At 54.0% G+C, this 20376-nt stretch overlaps 3 protein-coding genes and 4 non-coding genes across 19 annotated transcripts in view; 2 read left to right on the top strand and 5 right to left on the bottom strand.

The window, feature by feature from the left end:
* LOC102943236 (zinc finger protein 883) overlaps positions 1 to 20376 on the top strand; it is a 2438435-nt gene that overhangs the window by 1537666 nt on the left and 880393 nt on the right.
* The window catches only part of LOC114020163 (zinc finger protein 501), a 1907800-nt gene that overhangs the window by 1503667 nt on the left and 383757 nt on the right, over positions 1 to 20376 (bottom strand). The gene's annotated exons all lie outside the window — the stretch shown is intronic.
* Positions 1 to 20376, bottom strand: part of LOC119564595 (zinc finger protein 883) — a 1467279-nt gene that overhangs the window by 655466 nt on the left and 791437 nt on the right. The window lies entirely within an intron of this gene.
* TRNAT-UGU lies at positions 760 to 833 on the bottom strand. Its single transcript has one exon. It is a non-coding gene; the product is annotated as a tRNA-Thr (tRNA).
* Positions 8113 to 8194, top strand: TRNAS-AGA. Its single transcript has one exon. It is a non-coding gene; the product is annotated as a tRNA-Ser (tRNA).
* On the bottom strand, positions 10807 to 10878 carry TRNAE-UUC. The gene has a single exon. It is a non-coding gene; the product is annotated as a tRNA-Glu (tRNA).
* TRNAC-GCA lies at positions 19729 to 19800 on the bottom strand. Its single transcript has one exon. It is a non-coding gene; the product is annotated as a tRNA-Cys (tRNA).

A 20376-nucleotide genomic window follows, 5' to 3' on the forward strand; every position in this document is an offset into this window, starting at 1 on the left:
CCTGGGGCCTCAGAGGTTGGGCTCAAGCTCCTAGGTCTGCGCTGTCATTTTATAGCCCTGCAGCCCAAGCCCCATAAGCCTGAGTCAGCTCACCCGGGCTTTGAGACAGGTGCCCTGGGTGTTTTAATCGCAGTGTAGACATAACATTAGGATACGTCTCCAGTGCAGTGAAACGCCCACGGCTGGCCTGTGTCGTATTCATCAAGATCATGCGGCTTGGGCTGTAAAGTTGCAGGGTACGTGTCTTGCCTAGGCTCAGGGCCCTGCTCTAGGGGCCCAGAAGGTTGGGAGGGAGTTTCGCAAGAGGAAATGGTAAAACCGCAGTGAAGTATGACCCCGGGCTCAGTGGCATTTCTCCAGTGGTCTGTCTGCTTTGGGGCAGGGACAAAAACACGTCCTGCCGCATTCGTTATTTCAAAGGGTGGTGTAGGATTTTCGTTCTCAGACACGGTGCACAAAGCAGGACCCCACCCTCGGCGTAAACTAAATGAGCCGCCCGCAGATTCTGCCAGCCCCAATGAGCCATTTGGGGGGAGAGCTCAGACCCGCCCCTGGCCCAGAGCGAGGGGGTCGTCTGTGACAGGGCTGGGCCACTGACCTACGAGCTCCTAACTCCCAAACTTTCAGTAACTATATTATCAGTGACTGCGAGTATAATTAAAATCATAAGAAAAAACACACTGGGCTATACCAAAGGTCCATCTATCTCTTGTCTTCTGACTGTAGCCAATACCAGGTGCCCTAAAAAGCCCCTCAACAAGGCACCACTGGGAGTCGAACCCAGGATCTCCTGTTTACAAGACAGGTGCTTTAGCCAGCTAAGCCATGGTGCCTGCTGCTGCCTAAGGCCTGGTGTCTGCCCCCACCTGACTCCCTGCCCACCCCCCCCACGGCCGGACAAGCGTTGCTTGTGTTTCCGTTCTGTAAAGCAGAGGAGCAGGAGAAGTTTTGCTCCCCGGGTGTGTGTGTGATTCTTTGGACGGGTCTACGCTACAACATTAGGTCGGTGTCATTACAATACTTCGGGGTGTACAAAATTTACCCCCCCCCCCAAAGCAAGGCAGTTATAGCAACCTAACCCTGGTGTAGCTAGCCCTGGGTCTGCAGGAGGCATAGCCTGGGGAGATGCTTGCTTAGCGAAGACCCAGAGAATAGGTGGCCCGTGGCTCTTGCATTTGGGGAGGCTGGGCGTGAGCCGTGGAAGCTCCCTAGAAGTGGGGGGGCCATCGGTGCCTGGACCATGGCACTGCCCCCCCTCCACCCCCCTCATTTGTTCTCCTCCCTCTGAGGCCCCACCTGTGCCCCACCCTCTCTCCCATTTCGTCACTTCCCACCCCAGCTCTGCCTCTTCTGCTGAGGCCTCCTGGTCCACCTTTTCCTCACTCCGCTCCTCCCCTGAGGCCTCCTCGCCTCCTGCTTGTCCCTCTCCACCCACTGCCCCAAGGTCTGCCCACCACCCACACCTCTCTGCCCCTCCCCTGAGATCTGCCCTGCCCACCGCCCACACCTCTCTGCCCCTCCCCTGAGACCCACCCTGCCCACCGCCCACACCTTTCTGCCCCTCCTCTGAGACCCGCCCTGCCCGCCGCCCACACCTCTCTGCCCCTCCCCTGAGACCCGACCTGCCTACCGCCCACACCTCTCTGCCCCTCCCCTGAGACCCTCCCTGCTCACCGCCCACACCTCTCTGCCCCTCCCCTGAGACCCACCCTGCTCTCCGCCCACACCTCTCTGCCCCTCCCCTGAGACCCGCCCTGCTCACCGCCCACACCTCTCTGCCCCTCCCCTGAGACCCGCCCTGCCCACCGCCCACACCTCTCTGCCCCTCCCCTGAGACCCACCCTGCCCACCGCCCACACCTCTCTGCCCCCTCCCTGAGACCCGCCCTGCCCACCTCCCACACCTCTCTGCCCCTCCCCTGAGACCCGCCCTGCCCACCTCCCACACCTCTCTGCCCCTCCCCTGAGACCCCCCTGCCCACCGCCCACACCTCTCTGCCCCTCCCCTGAGACCCGCCCTGCCCACCTCCCACACCTCTCTGCCCCTCCTCTGAGACCCGCCCTGCCCACCGCCCACACCTCTCTGCCCCCTCCCCTGAGACCCGCCCTGCCCACCGCCCACACCTCTCTGCCCCTCCCCTGAGACCCACCCTGCCCACCGCCCACACCTCTCTGCCCCTCCCCTGAGACCCGCCCTGCCCACCGCCCACACCTCTCTGCCCCTCCCCTGAGACCCGCCCTGCCCACCGCACACACCTCTCTGCCCCTCCCCTGAGACCCACCCTGCCCACCGCCCACACCTCTCTGCCCCTCCCCTGAGACACCCCCTGCTCGCCTCCCACACCTCTCTGCCCCTCCCCTGAGACCCGCCCTGCCCACCGCCCACACCTCTCTGCCCCTCCCCTGAGACCCGCCCTGCCCACCGCACACACCTCTCTGCCCCTACCCTGAGACCCGCCCTGCCCACCGCCCACACCTCTCTGCCCCTACCCTGAGACCCGCCCTGCCCACCGCCCACACCTCTCTGCCCCTCCCCTGAGACCCGCCCTGCCCACCTCCCACACCTCTCTGCCCCTCCCCTGAGACCCTCCCTGCCCACCGCCCACACCTCTCTGCCCCTCCCCTGAGACCCGCCCTGCCCACCTCTTTCTTCGTGCTGCTGTTGTTATTCCATGAAACATCAAGGTTGGAATAAGAAGCTGAGTTTACTCCAGGGTGAGGGGGAAAAAGGAGCCATGAACCCCCTGGCAAAGCTCAGTGCCCCAGAGAAAACCTGCCCCCTGCTAGTGGAATCACCGATGTGCCGGCGATATGACGGGAAAGGGACGGTCTGAATTGTCAGGGAAGGAAATCAACAGCAATCTGCAGCTACATAAGAACGGCCAGACGGGGTGAGACCAAAGGTCCATCCAGCCCAGTATCCTGTCTGCCGACAGTGACCCATGCCAGGTGCCCCAGAGGGAGTGAACCGAACAGGTAACGGTCAGTGATCTCTCTCCTGCCATCCATCTCCACCCTCTGACAGAGGCTAGCGACACCATTCCTTACCCATCCTGGCTAATAGCCATTCATGGACTTAACCTCCATGAATTTATCCAGTTCTCTTTTCAACCCTGTTATAGTTCTAGTCATCACCACCTCCTCAGGCAAGGAGTTCCACAGGTTTTCTGTGCGCTGAGTGAAGAAGAACTTCCTTTGATTTGTTTTCCCATGAATTTCATTTGGTGGCCCCTAGTTCTTATATTATGGGAACAAGTAAATAACTTTTCCCTATTCACTTTCTCCACACCACTCATGATTTTACAGACCTCTATCATATCCTCCCTTCGTCTCCTCTTTTCCAAGCGGAAAAGTCCTAGCCTCTTTAAGCTCTCCTCCTATGGGACCCGTTCCAAACCCCTAATCGTTTTAGTTGCCCTGCTCTGCACCTTTTCTAACGCCCGTAGATCTTTTTTGAGGTGAGGAGACCACATCTGTACGCAGGATTCAAGATGTGGGCCTACCATGGATTTGTACAAGGGTGTAGGGAGCCAGGGTGGGTTCCCTCCGAACCAGAGGGTAAAAAGCCACCCTCTCAGTCTGATCGGGCAGGGCCAGGCCAAGCGTACGCCAATCCCCGGAAGGGGCAGGGTGGGACGGAAGTACAAAGGGCAGGGCCCTTGGCCCAGGGAGGGCAGCACCAGGGAGGGAGGCAGACCCAGGCTGCTGGCTGCTCCCTCCAGACCCTGCTGCCGACCCAGGGGAGGCCCTGGGCCAGGAGGAACCTGACCGGGAGGAAGGACTGGGGCGACCAGGGCTGCCAGCCGCTGAGTCCCCGGAGGGGCCCGGCTGTAGCCCGGGCCAGCGTGAGCCCGACACAGAGCGGGAGCTGGAGCTGCCAGCCGCTGGACACCCGGACGAGCTGGAGGGACCGGAGAGGAAGTAGCCCAGGGGCAGAACTGCACCGTGGGGGGGGGCGTATTTGGTCAGCGGGGCGCGGATGGTTCTCCACTGACCCAGCGGCGGGACCTTCGCCTCCCGCCACTGTCAGGGCCCTGGGCTGGAAGGCAGTGGAGTCGGGTGGCCCTGCGTTCCTCTGCCCCGGGCAGCTTGCCTCGGGTAGCAGAACCGAGCACCGCAGACCCGCGCCGGTGCCCCCCTGCCTGAGGGGCACGCTGCAGACCCGTGCCGGTGTGCCCCGGGGCTTGAGGGGCGTGCTATGGACTCCGGCCGGCGTGCCCCAGGGCTTGAGGGGCGTGCTATGGACTCCGGCTGGCGTGCCCCAGGGCTTGAGGGGCGCGCTACGGACTCGAGCTGGCGTGCCCCGGGGCTTGAGGGGCGCGCTACGGACTCCGGCCGGCGTGCCCCGGGGCTTGAGGGGCGTGCTACGGACTCCGGCCGGCGTGCCCCAGGGCTTGAGGGGCGTGCTACGGACTCCGGCCGGCGTGCCCCGGGGCTTGAGGGGCGTGCTACGGACTCCGGCCGGCGTGCCCCAGGGCTTGAGGGGCGTGCTACGGACTCCGGCCGGCGTGCCCCGGGGCTTGAGGGGCGTGCTACGGACTCCGGCCGGCGTGCCCCGGGGCTTGAGGGGCGTGCTACGGACTCCGGCCGGCGTGCCCCGGGGCTTGAGGGGCGAGCTACGGACTCGGGCCGGCGTGCCCCGGGGCTTGAGGGGCGCGCTACGGACTCCGGCCGGCGTGTCCCGGGGCTTGAGGGGCGCGCTACGGACTCCGGCCGGCGTGCCCCGGGGCTTGAGGGGCGCGCTACGGACTCCGGCCGGCGTGCCCCGGGGCTTGAGGGGCGCGCTACGGACTCCGGCCGGCGTGCCCCGGGGCTTGAGGGGTGCGCTACGGACTCCGGCCGGCGTGCCCCGGGGCTTGAGGGGTGCGCTACGGACTCCGGCCGGCGTGCCCCGGGGCTTGAGGGGCGCGCTACGGACTCCGGCCGGCGTGCCCCGGGGCTTGAGGGGCGCGCTACGGACTCCGGCCGGCGTGCCCCGGGGCTTGAGGGGCGTGCTACGGACTCCGGCCGGCGTGCCCCAGGGCTTGAGGGGCGTGCTATGGACTCCGGCCGGCGTGCCCCAGGGCTTGAGGGGCGTGCTACGGACTCCGGCCGGCGTGCCCCGGGGCTTGAGGGGCGTGCTACGGACTCCGGCCGGCGTGCCCCGGGGCTTGAGGGGCGTGCTACGGACTCCGGCCGGCGTGCCCCGGGGCTTGAGGGGCGTGCTACGGACTCTGGCCGGCGTGCCCCAGGGCTTGAGGGGCGCGCTACGGACTCCGGCCGGTGTGCCCCGGGGCTTGAGGGGCGTGCTACGGACTCCGGCCGGCGTGCCCCGGGGCTTGAGGGGCGCGCTACGGACTCCGGCCGGCACACCTTTTCCGCTAATTCCCCAGCGCCCGAAAGGTGTGACTGAGGCCTGCCCGTGGGACCATAGCTCTCCATCACCCCCTAGGGGCTCGGGGTACCGATTGAAACCGGTCACAAAGGGCAATAAGATTTTCTCCGTCTTATTCTCTATCCCTTTTTTAATGATTCCTAACATCCCGTTTGCTTTTTTGACAGCCGCTGCGCACTGCGTGGACGTCTTCAGAGAACTAGCCACGGTGACTCCAAGATCTGTCTCCTGATTAGCTGGAGCTAAATTAACCCCCAATCATATTGGGGTTATTTTTTCCAATGTGCATTACTTTACATTTATCCGCATTAAATTTCATTTGCCATTTTGTTGCCCAGTCACTTAGTTTTGTGAGATCTTTTTGAAGTTCTTCAGAATCTGCTTTGCTCTTAACTATCTTGAGCAGTTTAGTATCATCTGCAAACTTTGCCACCTCACCATTTATCCCTGTCTGCAGATTGTTTATGAATAAGTTGAATAGGTTTGGTCCTAGGACTGACCCTTGGGGAACACCACAAGTTACCCCCTCCATTGTGAAAATTTACCATTTATTCCTACCCTTTGTTCCCTGTCTTTTAACCAGTTCTCAGTCCATGAAAGGATCTTCCCTCTTATCCCATGGCAACTTAATTTAGGCAAGAGCCTTTGGTGAGGGACCTTCTCAAAGGCTTTTTGGGAATCTAAGTACACTGTGTCCACTGGATCCCCCTTGTCCGCATGTTTGTTGCCCATTCAAAGATCTCTAAGAGATTAGTAAGACATGATTTCCCTTTACAGAAACCATGTTGACTTTTGCCCAACAATTTGCCCAGTACTGGTGTTAGACTTCCTGGTCTGTAATTACCAGGATCCCCTCTAGAGCCCTTTTAAAATATTGGTGTAACATTAGCTGTCTTCCAGTCACTGGGTACAGAAGCTGATTTAAAGGACAGGTTACAAACCCTAGTTAATCGTTCCACAATTTCACATTTGAGTTCTTTCAGAACTCTTGGGTGATGCCATCGGGTCCCGGTGACTTGTTATTGTTAAGTTTCTCAATTAATTCCAAAACCTCCGCTAAGGACACTTCAATCTGTGACAATTCCTCAGATTTGTCACCTACAAAGGACAGCTCAGGTTTGGGAATCTCCCTAACAGCCTCAGCTGTAAAGACTGAAGCAAAGAATTCATTTAGTTTCTCCGCCATGACTTTATCGTCTTTAAGTGCTCCTTTTGTATCTCGATCGTCCAGGGACCCCACTGGTTGTGTAGCAGGCTTCCTGCTTCTGATGTACATAAAAAACATTTTGTTATTACCTTCTGAGTTTTTGGCTAGCTGTTCTTCAAACTCCTTTTTGGCTTTTCTTATTACATTTTTACACTTCATTTGGCAGTGTTTGTGCTCCTTTCTATTTACCTCACTAGGATTTGACTTCCACTTTTTAAAAGATGCCTTTTTATCTCTCACTGCTTCTTTTACATGGTTGTTAAGCCACGGTGGCTCTTTTAAAATTCTTTTACTGTGTTTTTTAATTTGGGGTATACATTTAAGTTGAGCATCTATTATGGTGTCTTTGAAAAGTGTCCATGCAGCTTGCAGGGATTTCACTCAAATACTCACCAGCAACCACACACCACACAACAGAACCACTAACCCAGGAACCTATCCTTGCAACAAAGCCCGTTGCCAACTGTGCCCACATATCTATTCAGGGGACACCATCACAGGGCCTAATCACATCAGCCACACGATCAGAGGCTTGTTCACCTGCACATCTACCAATGTGATATATGCCATCATGTGCCAGCAATGCCCCTCTGCCATGTACATTGGTCAAACTGGACAGTCTCTGCGTAAAAGAATAAATGGACACAAATCAGATGTCAAGAATTATAACATTCAAAAACCAGTCGGAGAACACTTCAGTCTCTCTGGTCACGCGCTTACAGACCTAAAAGTGGCAATTCGTCAACCAAAAAACTTCAAAAACAGACTCCAAAAAGAGAGACTGCTGAATTGGAATTTATTTGCAAACTGGATACAATTAACTTAGGCTTGAATAGAGACTGGGAGTGGATGGATCATTACACAAAGTAAAACTATTTCCCCATGTTTATTTCCCCTCCTACAGTTCTTGTCAACTGATGGAAATGGCTCACCTTGATTATCACTACAAAAGGTCCTCCACCGCTCTCCTGCTGGTAATCGCTCACCTTTCCTGATCACTCTGGTTACAGTGTGTACGGTGACACCCACTGTTTCATGTTCTCTGTGTATATAAATCTCCCCACTGTATTTTCCACTGCATGCATCCGATGAAGTGAGCTGAAGCTCACGAAAGCTTATGCTCTAATAAATCTCCTCTAATAAATCTGTTAGTCTCTAAGGTGGCACAAGTCCTCCTTTTCTTTTTACGGATACAGACTAACACGGCTGCTACTCTGAAACTCTAGTCACTGTACCTTTTAATTTCTGTTTAACTAACCTCTTCATTTTTGCATGGTTCCCCTTTCTGAAATTAAATGCCACAGCGTTGGGCACCATTCTCAGACATCGCTGACATCCTTAACCACAAACACACTCTCCTCATGCCCCAGCCAGAAGGGAAATGGGCAGGAATTCTCGCTGTTCAGCCACGGGCCCACTCACACAATGGCCCAGCCGTCAGCGTGCTGGGGAAGCTGGTGTGAGGAAACAATTGGAAATGATCACGCAGTGAGAACAGAACTAGCGTGCAGTGAGAGGGCTGCCGAAAGCCGATAGTTGTGGCTGAGTGGTTAAGGCGATGGACTAGAAATCCATTGGGGGCTCCTTGCACGGGTTCAAATCCTGCCAACTACGGAGGAGCTGTTGGCTGTTTAGTTTCAGTGCCTGAGTATCCTTGGTGTCAATGGGAGCTGGGTCTTTCCTCGCCTGAGGCTATGGCTACGCTGCCCTACGGAGTTATGCCGCTTTAGTTGAAGTGTTTTAATTAAACACTATGCTCCTTGCGTCACCAGAGCGCATCCACGCCAGCAGCTCTTGCATCGGCTCACAGAGCAGTGCACTGTGGGTGGCTTCCCCCTGTGCCACCGGCCGCAGGGTCTTTTGGGAAGGGTTTGCAGGGTCCCATGGGCCTGCGCAGCATCACAAGGCGGGTTTCTGTGTCCCTTGGTTCCATGGGCGTCCGACTCCATCGCCAGCTGCTTTTCACCGGCAATGCGTGCGGTGGGGTGGAGACCGTGTGTGTGTGGGGAGAGACCGTGTGTGTGTGGGGAGAGACCGTGTGTGTGCTGGGGAAGAGTGAGTGTGTCGGCAGGCTGTAAGTTCAGAGAGCTGCTGGAAGCAACCAGTCCGAGGCAGGGGGAGGGGGACACCCCTTTACTGAGGCAGGGGGAGGGGGACAGCCCCGACATCAGCCCCCACTTCCCTCACTGGCTCAGCACAGCAGTCTCTCTCTCTCACACACACACACACACGCACACGCTGCTGCCTGTCTAGCTCTGTGTCAGGGGTGCCAGAACAGGGGGGTGTAGAGGGCCATGGCCCTACCCCTTTTTACCAGCTGTAAGGACCGACAAGGGAGGGGGGGACAAGGCAGAGTCTTGGGGGGAAGAGGCGTTCTGCGGGTGTGGCCTTGGGGAAGGGCTGGGGCGGGGCCTCAGGGAGAAGGGGTGCAGTGAGTGAGGGGCCTTGGGGAAGGAGCATCAGGGGGGTTCCACAGTTTGGACACCGGTGGGCCCCCCCACACACACACACTTTAAGGAAGCTTCTGCCACCCCTGCTCTGTGTTCGCAGCGCAGGGGAGCAGCATCCCACGGCAGCGATTTGCTCCTGGCGGCCGGAGCAGAGCCGCCGGCTCAGCTGTCAGAACGTCCCGGAGCCCCCGTAGCAGGAAGGCAGGGCAGGCGAGTTCACGGCGGGCATTGTGGGATACTGGCGAGGCCCGTTACACTGACGCTTTCTTGCTTTAAGTTTGCTGCGAAAAGCTCTAGGCCTCTCCTCGAGGCCGTTTTATTTTGTTGCCAAACCAGGGCAGTTTTGTCACCCGACAGGGCGGTGCAGTGTTTACACCAGCCAAAAGCTGGCGACTGCGGGAGCCTTGTGTGTTTTTCCCACGCCCGAACAATATAATGATGCTGAAATAACTTGGTAGTGCAGACCTGGCCAAAGATTCTCACCCGTGCTCTGCTTTGCAGAATCCAAGCACAAGAAAAGCTTGTCAGGCCCCGGTGGGGTCTGGCAGGGAGTCAGGTGTGGGCACACACCATGGCTTAGCTGGATACAGCACCGGTTTCATAAACAGGAGACCCTGGCTTCAACTCCCAGGGGTGCCTTGTTGAGAGGCTTTTGGGACACCTGGTATTGGCTACAGTCAGAGGACAAGATACAGAGCTAGATGGGCCTTTGGTCTAGCCCTCTATGCCTGTTTTTATGGTTTAAATTACACTCACGGGCACTGATAATAGAGGCACTGAACGTTTGGGAGGTAAGAGCTGATAGGTCAGTGTTCCAGGCCCCTCGCGGATGATCCCCCTTCCTCTGGGACAGAGGCAGGTCTGAGCTCTCCCACCAAATGGCGCATTGTGGCTGGCAGACTCTGTGGGCGGCTCATTTAATTTATGCCAAGGGTGGAGTCCTGCTTCGTGCGCCGTGTCTGAGAATAAAAATCCTAAACCTCCCTTTGCACTAACGAAGGCAGCGGGACGTGGTTTGGTCCCTGCCCCAAAGCAGGCCGACCAATGGAGAACTGCCACCGAGTCCAAGGTAATGCTCCACGGCCGTTTTACCTTTTTCGCTTGCGAAACTCCCTTCCAGCCTTGCGGGGTCCCAGAGCCCGGTACTGAGCCTGAGCCGAGATGGCGACACTGCAAATTTCCCAGCCGCTTCGAGCATCTTCCTTGTCACGCTACGGGAGTGCAGATGCATTCGTGCGGTGATGTCACTGGAATTGAACGCCCTGGCTCAGACAAGAGACACAGGACGATTTTGCTGTTCAGGGATCCGTGCAAAGGAAATTGTTTCTCCGTGTGCAAATGAGGAGGGAAATGAAACACCCACATGGCAGTGCTTAAGGCATAAGGGAACCCTATAGGATTAGGATAGGATAAGTTCTCAAGCAGCATGTGTCTTACTTTGCCCATCTGTCAATTTTGATGATTATCGATGGCAATATTTTGCCATTGGGTTGTGTGTTTACACAGATATTGACATTTACCAACAAATACGTCGTTCTTCCGAGCCTGTCCTTGGTGAGTTTAGAGGGAGACGTTCACTCTCCCCAGCCCCCAGTGCTAGGCCTGTGCTCCCCACTTCCCACGCTGCTGGGATCCTTCCCTGATCTCCCCCAAGACCTCTGCCCCCCACCCCCACTTCTGGGATCCCCTCCCAACACTGTCCAACTCCCTTACTGACAGGATCCTTCCAAGTTCCTTTCAATTCCTGCCTCCCCTCTGAGCAAAAGCTCTGCCCTGTTCCCACACCGGGAATTGAACCCGGGCCGCCTGGGTGAAAACCAGGAATCCTGACCACTAGACCACATGGGACTGGCACTGCTGGGCTTCTCTAAGCCAACCCCTCGTGAGAGCAGTTGGGCCGCCCAGCGGGGCCCTGCGCCCAAGGCTGCACGAACCCTCCGGGTGCTGAGGTTTCCCCTCTCTCCATTCCCGGTGCCTGTGATCAGGAACCACAGATCGGGGCTCTCAGGTGCTGCACAGACCGGGACTGAGGTTAGGACCCCCTCTTGTGCAAGGTGCTGTACAAACCCTGGCCAACACTGGGACACCCGTGGGGTTCCCCTCAATTTCCCTCAGCCTCTGCTGCCCAACTCCTTCTGACCCCCTGTGGATCAACCCCCCGCAATAAACCCACTTTCCAAACAGCCCTTCTTCCCCCGCCCCCTCTCTTGGCTTGCACACCCCGGGCCCATCTGCTCCCGCCCCCCCCCAGGTGAAGAAGCCATGGAGGCAACTTCAGCCACTGGAGACAGCCCCAGCCAGCGCTGCAGCCCGCCCCGGGGTGCTCCTTGCAAGACGCAGGAAAGGGGAGCGGAGGGAACAAAGCCCAGAGGCCGGGGGCGGGGCCGCTCCTGGGGGCGGGGCTTGGGCACAGCCCGGGGGCGGGGCAGCTCCTGGGGGCGGGGCCTGTCACAGCCCGGGGGCGGGGCAGCTCCTGGGGGCGGGGCTCGGGCCCGGCCCGGGGGCGGGGCAGCTCCTGGGGGCGGGGCTCGGGCACGGCCCGGGGGCGGGGCAGCTCCTGGGGGCGGGGCTCGGGCACGGCCCGGGGGCGGGGCAGCTCCTGGGGGCGGGGCCTGTCACAGCCCGGGGGCGGGGCAGCTCCTGGGGGCGGGGCCTGTCACAGCCCGGGGGCGGGGCAGCTCCTGGGGGCGGGGCTCGGGCCCGGACCAGACGCTGCTGCTGCCTCCGTGGGACCCGGGAGCCCGGGCTGATCAGCTGCGGCTCCCCCCGGGGTCCCTGCTGGGGGGGGACCGTCATTAAAGCTCCTTCCCTGCCGCGCCGGGCGAGCTGGGGAACCAGCCTCCTAGAGCCCCGGACTCTCACCGTCCGCTCCGGAGCCGGGGACTCCAGGTGAGCGAGAGCCCCCGGGGGGAGCGCTGGGGCCGGGCAGCAACGTGACTCTCTGCCCCGGGGAGCCCCAGACGCTGCAGCCCCCGGGGATCGGCTCCCTGGTTTGCCCACGGGCCGGCCGGCCGCGCCGGAGCCGCCTGAGCCCGAGCGGAGCCGCCGGTCTCAGCTGCAGCCAGGATCTGCCCCTGGCCCCGCTGAGATGCAGGTGGGGGCAGAGAATGGGGCCCGGGGGCTCCCCTTGGTGTGGCTGGAGGTGGTGGGGAGGGGAAGGAGGGTGGGACAGGTGGGGGATTGAACCGTCTCTGTGCAGCCAGGGGGGAGAAGTGTGTGTGTGGGGGAGAGAGAGGGGGTGAGCTCCTTGCATCCTTTCCCTGTTTGTGCCATATACTGAAACAATTCTCTCTAGTTTTCCCCCTTTTCTCTCCCCGTACCGCATATGGCTAGGAAATCCAAGGCGATTCCCTCGCTTTTCCTCAAATTGACTCTCTCTTCTCTTATTTTTCCCGAGTTTCTCCATAATTCTCAAATTGTAATTTTAATTATTCTCCTCCGCTCTGGGATATTTCCTCACCCATTTTGTCTGCAGGAATCTGTCCTTGTTTGAGTGGGAAATTGTTGCCCTGAGTCATTCCCCGAAAGGGATCGGGGTTAGTGGGTGCTCTTTGGGGGAGCCCTGAGACACGGCTACCTCTGGGGTGGGGATGGGGTTGCTGTCCTCTGCCACCAAGAGGGCATGGTAGGGGAAGGGAGGAGCCAGTGTCCTCTATGGAGCCTGCCCAGCCCCTTTGATTCTCTCCTTTTTAGCATCTTGTCGAAAGACTTTATTACTGGGTGTCAAGTATCAGGGGGTAGCCGTGTTCGTCTGTATCCACAAAAACAACAAGGAGTCCGATGGCACCTTAAATAACAGATTTATTTGAGCATAAGCTTTTGTGGGTAAAAACCCCACTTCTTCAGATGCATGGAGTGAAAATTACAGATGCAGACATAAATATTCAAAAACCAGTTGGAGAACGCTTCAGTCTCTCTGGTCACTGGATCACAGACCTAAGAGTGGCAATTCTTCAGCAAAAAAAACTTCAAAAACAGACTCCAAGGAGAGACTGCTGAATTAGAATTAATTTGCAAACTGGATACAATTAACTTAGGCTTGAATAAAGACTGGGAGTGGATGGGTCATTACACAAAGTAAAACTATTTCCCCATGTTTATGCCCCCCCCCCCACCACACACACACTCACTGTTCCTCAGTGTTCTTGTCAACTGCTGGAAATGGCCCACCTTGATTATCACTACAAAAGGTTTTTTCCCCCCAGCCCCGCCGCTCTCCTGCTGGTAATAGCTCACCTTACCTGATCGCTCTGGTTACAGTGTGTATGGTAACACCCATTGTTTCACGTTCTCTGTGTATATAAATCTCCCCCTGTATTTTCCACTGAATGCATCCAATGAAGTGAGCTGTAGCTCACGAAAGCTTGTGCTCAAATAAATTGGTTAGTCTCTAAGGTGCCACAAGTCCTCCTTTTCTTTCTGCGAATACAGACTTCCACGGCTGCTACTCTGAAACCAGACATAAATATGCTGGCACACGAAGAGAAGGGAGTTACCTAACCAGTGGAGAATGCTTCAATCTTCCTGGACATTCTTTAACAGATTTGAAAGTAGCTATACTTGAACCCACACACACACAAAAAACCCCCCTTCAGAAACAGTCTTCAAAGAGAACCAGCAGAACTGAACTTCATTTGCAAATTTAACACCATGAATTTGGGTTTGAATAGGGACTGGGAGTGGCTGGCTCGTTACAAAAGCAGCTTGGCCTCTCCTGGCATTGACCCCTCCTCATCTATTGTTGGGAGTGGACTGCATCCGCCCTGATCAAATTGGCCCTGTCAACACTGGTTCTCCACTTGTGAGATAACTCCCTTCTCTTCATTTGCCAGTAAATTTCTGTCTGCATCTGTAATTTTCACTCCATGCATCTGAAGAAGTGGGGTTTTTACCCACAAAAGCTTATGCTCAAATAAATCTGTTAGTCTTTAAGGTGCCACCAGATTCCTTGTTGTTTTTATTACTGGGGAGGCTGAAAAATGTCTCTGTGGGTTTAGCCCAAGCAGGAGGGACCAGGTCCACACTGTAATAAAGAGATCAAACATTTTCCCAGCATGGCAGACTCTAGGGTGTCTGTCTGCAGGGAAAGGGCCTGGAGGAATCGTGATGTGAAATCAAAGCCTGTTCTGAAACCTCCCCAACTGCCCTTCTCGCCCTGCCAGTCTGCAGAATGACGTCCATGTTTCCCTCCAGCTCATCCCGTCCTCTCATGGGACAGGGGAGAGAAATGGCTGCTGTGGAGCCAGTTCAGGTAGGGATTACTGGGGGGTTGCTGGTGGGCTCGTGCAGGAGGGAGAGGGACAGCAAACACCCCGGAGATGGGAAGGTTTGCAGAGTCTGGTTTGGAGGTTGGAGCGGGGCAGGAAACTCACAGGGTGAAGAAAGGGAGGAGGCCAGGGTGTAGCAAATCTGTTGGGACTTGTTTAATATTTGGCTTAGACCCATGAGGTTGGAAGATTGAAATGCCTTAATTTGTGGAACAGGAAACAACCCACCTAGGTGGGGCTAGAAAAATGGAACAGACTCCCAGTGCTGGAGCCAGAGCTGATTAACCAGTGGCTGCTATGAGATATAGAGGGGGCACCCACCAGTGAAGCTTAGGGCCTCTTTTTGAGGCCCCACAACATACTATAAAAACTTGATGGCCCCACATATGCATGGTTTTCTGCATATAAAAGCCAGGGCTGGGCATTAGGGGGTGGCAACCAGGGCAATTGCCTGGGGCCCATGTGACACGGGCCCCTGCAAAGCTAATTACTCAAGCTTTGGCTTCAGCCCCTGAGGCTCATGGCCTCAGGCTTCAGTGCCATGCAGTGAGGTTTGGGCTTTCTGCCCTAGGCCCAAGCTAGTCGAACACTGGCCCTACTTGGAGGACCGCTTGAAACCTGCTCGCAGTCCCTCAGAGGTCCAGGGACCCCTGGTTGAGAACCACTGCCTTCGAGGATATGCCCCTCCCTCCATATCCAGCTCCAGGACTGGCCTTAGGGAAAATGGCACCCTGGGTGAACTTGTATTTTAGTGTCCCCCATCACCCCTGGTCCTCACAGGCTCCCCACCATCACGTCCAGGCTCCGATGCCTCCCTCTAGTGCTTAATTTGTATTGAAAGAGGTGCCAGAGCTCAGCCGTGGCACAAATAAAGCACTGGCAGGGAGGCCCTGACAGCGGCAGGGTACTGGCCGAGCGCCCAGCTCCGAAGGCAATGCCACCGCCAGCAGAAGTAAGGGTGGCCTGGTATGTGGCGTATTGTGTAGCCTTTTATTTTATTTAAAGTGCATTTTGTAATGTGGTATCACACCACCGTGTGTTCAGCTCTGGTGGCTACAGTTTCAAGCTTAACAGAAAGAACAGGAGGACTTGTGGCACCTTAGAGACTAACAGATTTATTAGAGCATGAGCTTTCGTGAGCTGCAGCTCACTTCATCGGATGCACACTGTGGAAAATACAGTGGGGAGATTTATACACACAGAGAACATGAAACAATGGGTGTTACCTGATGACTCTGCTTACAGTGTGTATGGTAAGGTGAGCTATTACCAGGAGGAGAGCGGGGACGGGGGACGGACACCTTTTGTCATGGTAATCGTGTTATACCAATAAAATAAAAACCAGCAGGATCTTATTAGAGGGGAAAAGGCAAAATACCACATTTATTGTGAATACAGAAAGAATCATAGTAAACAGTTAGTTATAGCTATAATATTCCATTCAATTTCATATTTAGTCACACATTCATTCATACACACACACACACACAGGTTCTGCAAGGTTGTTATCATAGTTACCAGCCTGTAGAGTTGCTCATGCCAAGCCACGGCCAGGTGGCCTGGACATGAGGAGGGAGCAGGGCCTTGTCAGATGCTCAGCTGATGCTCCTGGAATTTGTTTTGCAGAATCAGACCCCAAAGTTCTCACTTCTAGAGTCCATTTTTATAGGAATTTATTCCTATGCCAGTCTGTGGAATTGCTTCATCATGCTGTTGCTGAATCAATCAGCAGATGGCACATTCCTGACGGCTCCAGTGCTGCCAGATGTTATCTTGTTCTTTGGTTCTCCCATCCTTGAGGCTGTTGGGTGGATTCCAGTCTGCCCTCTGGGGGTCCTCTGGTTATTTCCACTTGACGCCTTCTTCAGCCAATGGACACTGGATTCTTAGGCTGGCACCTCCCTGATCATTCAGTTATTATCCACACGAAGCATCCATCCACATACATCCTCTATCTCTATTTTAATCACAATTGTTAATACAACAAAAGGGCTGGGGAGTCTCTGGATGCTGTTTCTGTTGTTACAGAGTATTGCTTTGAGTCTCTCTCTGTGTGAATTGCTTTGAGAACAGACTCTGTCTTAGAATGTACTAACGCAATTAGCAGCTTGCAAGTTTCACACATAGAGGGAGAGAAACAGTACCAAAAACCAAGAGACTTCTTAATAAGTAATACCCTGGAATTTAAACTATGGGGAATCAAACTCATTTGTGATTTTATTACAGAACTTCTTTAATATGATCCAACAATCGAGGTGGGCCATTTCCAGCAGTTGACAAGAACATGTGAGGAACAGTGTGTGTGTGTGGTGGGGGGGGGTTTAAACATGGGGAGATAGTTTTACTTTGTGTAATGACCCATCCACTCCCAGTCTCTATTCAAGCCTAAATTAATTATATCCAGTTTGCAAATTAATTCCAATTCAGCAGTCTCTCGTTGGAGTCTTTCAGAGTAGCAGCCGTGTTAGTCTGTATTCACAAAAAGAACAGGAGGACTTGTGGCACCTTAGAGACTAACAAATGTATTTGAGCATAAGCTTTCGTGAGCATCCGATGAAGTGAGCTGTAGCTCACGAAAGCTTATGCTCAAATAAATTGGTTAGTCTCTAAGGTGCCACAAGTACTCCTGTTCTTTTTTCGTTGGAGTCTGTTTTTGAAGTTTTTTTTTGCTGAAGAATTGCCACTTTTAGGTCTGTAATCGAGTGACCAGAGATTGAAGTGTTCTCCGAATGGTTTATGAATGTTATAATTCTTGACATCTGATTTGTGTCCATTTATTCTTTTACGTAGAGACTGTCCAGTTTGCCCAATGTACATGGCAGAGGGGCATTGCTGGCACATGATGGCATATATCACATTGGTAGATGTGCAGGTGAACGAGCCTCTGATAGTGTGGCTGATGTGATTAGGCCCTGTGATGGTGTCCCCTGAATAGATATGTGGACACAGTTGGCAACGGGTTTTGTTGCAAGGATAGGTTCCTGGGTTAGTGGTTCTGTTGCGTGGTGTGTGGTTGCTGGTGAGTATTTGCTTCAGGTTGGGGGCGGTCTGTAAGCAAGGACTGGCCTTGTCTCCCAAGATCTGTGAGAGTGATGGGTCATCCTTCAGGATAGGTTGTAGATCCTTGATGATGCACTGGAGAGGTTTTAGTTGGGGGCTGAATGTGATGGCTAGTGGCTTTCTGTTATTTTCTTTGTTGGGCCTGTCCTGTAGTAGGTAACTTGTGGGTACTCTTCTGGCTCTGTCAATCTGTTTCTTCACTTCAGCAGGTGGGTATTGTAGTTGTAAGAACGCTTGATAGAGATCTTGTAGGTGTTTGTCTCTGTCTGAAGGGATTGGAGCAAATGCGGTTGTATCGAGAGCTTGGCTGTAGACAATGGATCAGTGTGGTGTGGTCTGGGTGAAAGCTGGAGGCATGTAGGTAGGCATAGCGGTCAGTAGGTTTCCGGTATAGGGTGGTGTTTATGTGACCATCGCTTATTAGCACCGTAGTGTCCAGGAAGTGGATCTCTTGCGTGGACTGGTCCAGGCTGAGGTTGATGGTGGGATGGAAATTGTTGAAATCATGGTGGAATTCCTCAAGGGCTTCTTTTTGTTCACGTGCACATCTACCAATGTGATATGTGCCAGCAATGCCCCTCTGCAATGTACATTGGCGAAACTGGACAGTCTCTACATAAAAGCCCCCAACTAAAACCTCTCCAACGCATCATCAAGGATCTACAACCTATCCTGAAGGACGACCCATCACTCTCACAGATCTTGGGAGACAGGCCAGTCCTTGCGTACAGACAGCCTCCCAACCTGAAGCAAATACTCACCAGCAACCACACACCACACAACAGAACCACTAACTCAGGAACCTATTCTTGCAACAAAACCCGTTGCCAACTGTGTCCACATATCTTTTCAGGGGACACCATCACCAGGCCTAATCACATCAGCCACACGATCAGAGGCTCGTTCACCTGCACATCCACCAATGTGATATATGCCATCATGTGCCAGCAATGCCCCTCTGCCATGTACATTGGTCAAACTGGACAGTCTCTGTGTAAAAGAATAAATGGACACAAATCAGACGTCAAGAATTAGAACATTCAAAAACCAGTGGGAGAACACTTCAATCTCTCTGGTCACTCGATTACAGACCTAAAAGTGGCAATTCTTCAACCAAAAAACTTCAAAAACAGACTCCAACGAGAGACTGTTGAATTGGAATTAAGTTGCAAACTGGATACAATTAATTAGGCTTGAATAGAGACTGGGAGTGGATGGGTCATTACACAAAGTAAAACTATTTCCCCATGTTTATTTCCCCCCTCCCCTCCCGCTGTTCCTCAGATGTTCTTGTCAACTGCTGGAAATGGCCCACCTTGATTATCACTACAAAAGATTTTTTCCCCCCTGCTCTCCTGCTGGTAATAGCTCATCTTAAGTGATCGCTCTGGTTACAGTGTGTATGGTAACACCCATTGTTTCATGTTCTCTGTGTATATAAATCTCCCCACTGTATTTTCCACAGTATGCATCCGATGAAGTGAGCTGTAGCTCACGAAAGCTTATGCTCAAATAAATTTATTCGTCTCTAAGGTGCCACAAGTCCTCTTGGTCTTTTCCGGATACAGAGTAACACGGCTGCTATTCTGAAACCTTAAATAACATGCTAAAGGTCACACATTCCTTAGGAGAAAATGAAGGGAGAAAAAACCAAAAACCACGAAACCCTTGCTGTTTCTACCCAAGCGATCAATGAGACCAGAAAGTGAGACTAGAGACGTAAGACTGTGCAATTAACTCTCTGGTACTACACTAACTCTGCAGTTACTTAGATGCAGACACAACCAGCTCTATGGTTGGTAACCTTACAGAGACTCTGCTGCCGATCATGAACTGGGAGCACATTCCCTTTAAGCAGCTGCCATTTGAATGCATCGCAAAGTCACAAGGAACAGCGATCTGTGTTAAAGGAAGGCTGCCATTTATTAGACCCCCAATTGATATTGTGCGCACAAAGAGAGGATTGAATGTGTCACCGGTAATTTGGTAAATCTTGGTTATTTTATTTTTGTACGAGGTTCCTGTCCACCTCCAGTAGAGTTTTCAGTCGCAATGGCAACTTACTTACCGAATGTAACACAAACTAGTCCATTCCTCCCAAGGGGATGGGGTTCTCGTTCTTCTGCACATTGTAGCCCACGGAGACCAAGGACCTGCAAATGTGCCTTCATATTATACCTTTGTTTAATGGATGAAAACATGAACTAGACACTTAGAGGATTGGAAGTGATTTCAGCGGAGGGACCTGTTTGCTAGGTTTTTATGAGTTTGCAGGGGAAAACCTTGAGTGTTTCCATTCATTGAGCTATCCCTATTCAGTGGAACTCCTGTACATAATGGAAATGGATATGCAATTATTTTTGTTAAAGGAAGAGGGCACTTGGATTTGAACCAAGGACCACTTGATCTGCAGTCAAACACTCTACCACTGAGCTACACCCCCATGACATTTGCACTGGTAAGTCAGTGATCTCAAGGATCTTGAAGGACAGGCCCTGCCCCAGACAGCTCCTTTTCCACTCCTAGACCACAGTGGTTTTAAAAATGGGGTTCGATTAAACTTTATATATACCTGTAGACACCACAGCTTGCACACCCACCAACAGAGCTTCTCCCACTGACATAGCTACCGCCTCTCGGGGAGGTGGATTAACTACACGGATGGGACAGCTCTCTCCCATCCCCTTACAGCATCTTCATTATTTATGACTAAATAGGAAATAACCTACCGAATGGACAGTAAATAATTTATAAAATATTGCTCTGTCTGCATTCAATATGGGTAACTGGTCCTATTGGGCTGCATTAGCAGGAGCATTGCGAGCAGATTGAGGGAAGTGATTATTCCCTGCTATTTGGCACTGGTGAGGCCACATCTGGAGTATTATGTCCAGTTTTTAGGCCCCCCCCCCCACTACAGAAAGGATGTAGACAAATTGGAGAGAGTCCAGGGGAGGGGAACAAAAATGATTAGGGGACCGAAACACATGAGTTATGAGGAGAGGCTGAGGGAACTGGG

This window comes from Chelonia mydas, chromosome 28, assembly GCF_015237465.2.
Source record: "Chelonia mydas isolate rCheMyd1 chromosome 28, rCheMyd1.pri.v2, whole genome shotgun sequence".
NCBI classification, from domain to species: Eukaryota; Metazoa; Chordata; order Testudines; family Cheloniidae; genus Chelonia; species Chelonia mydas.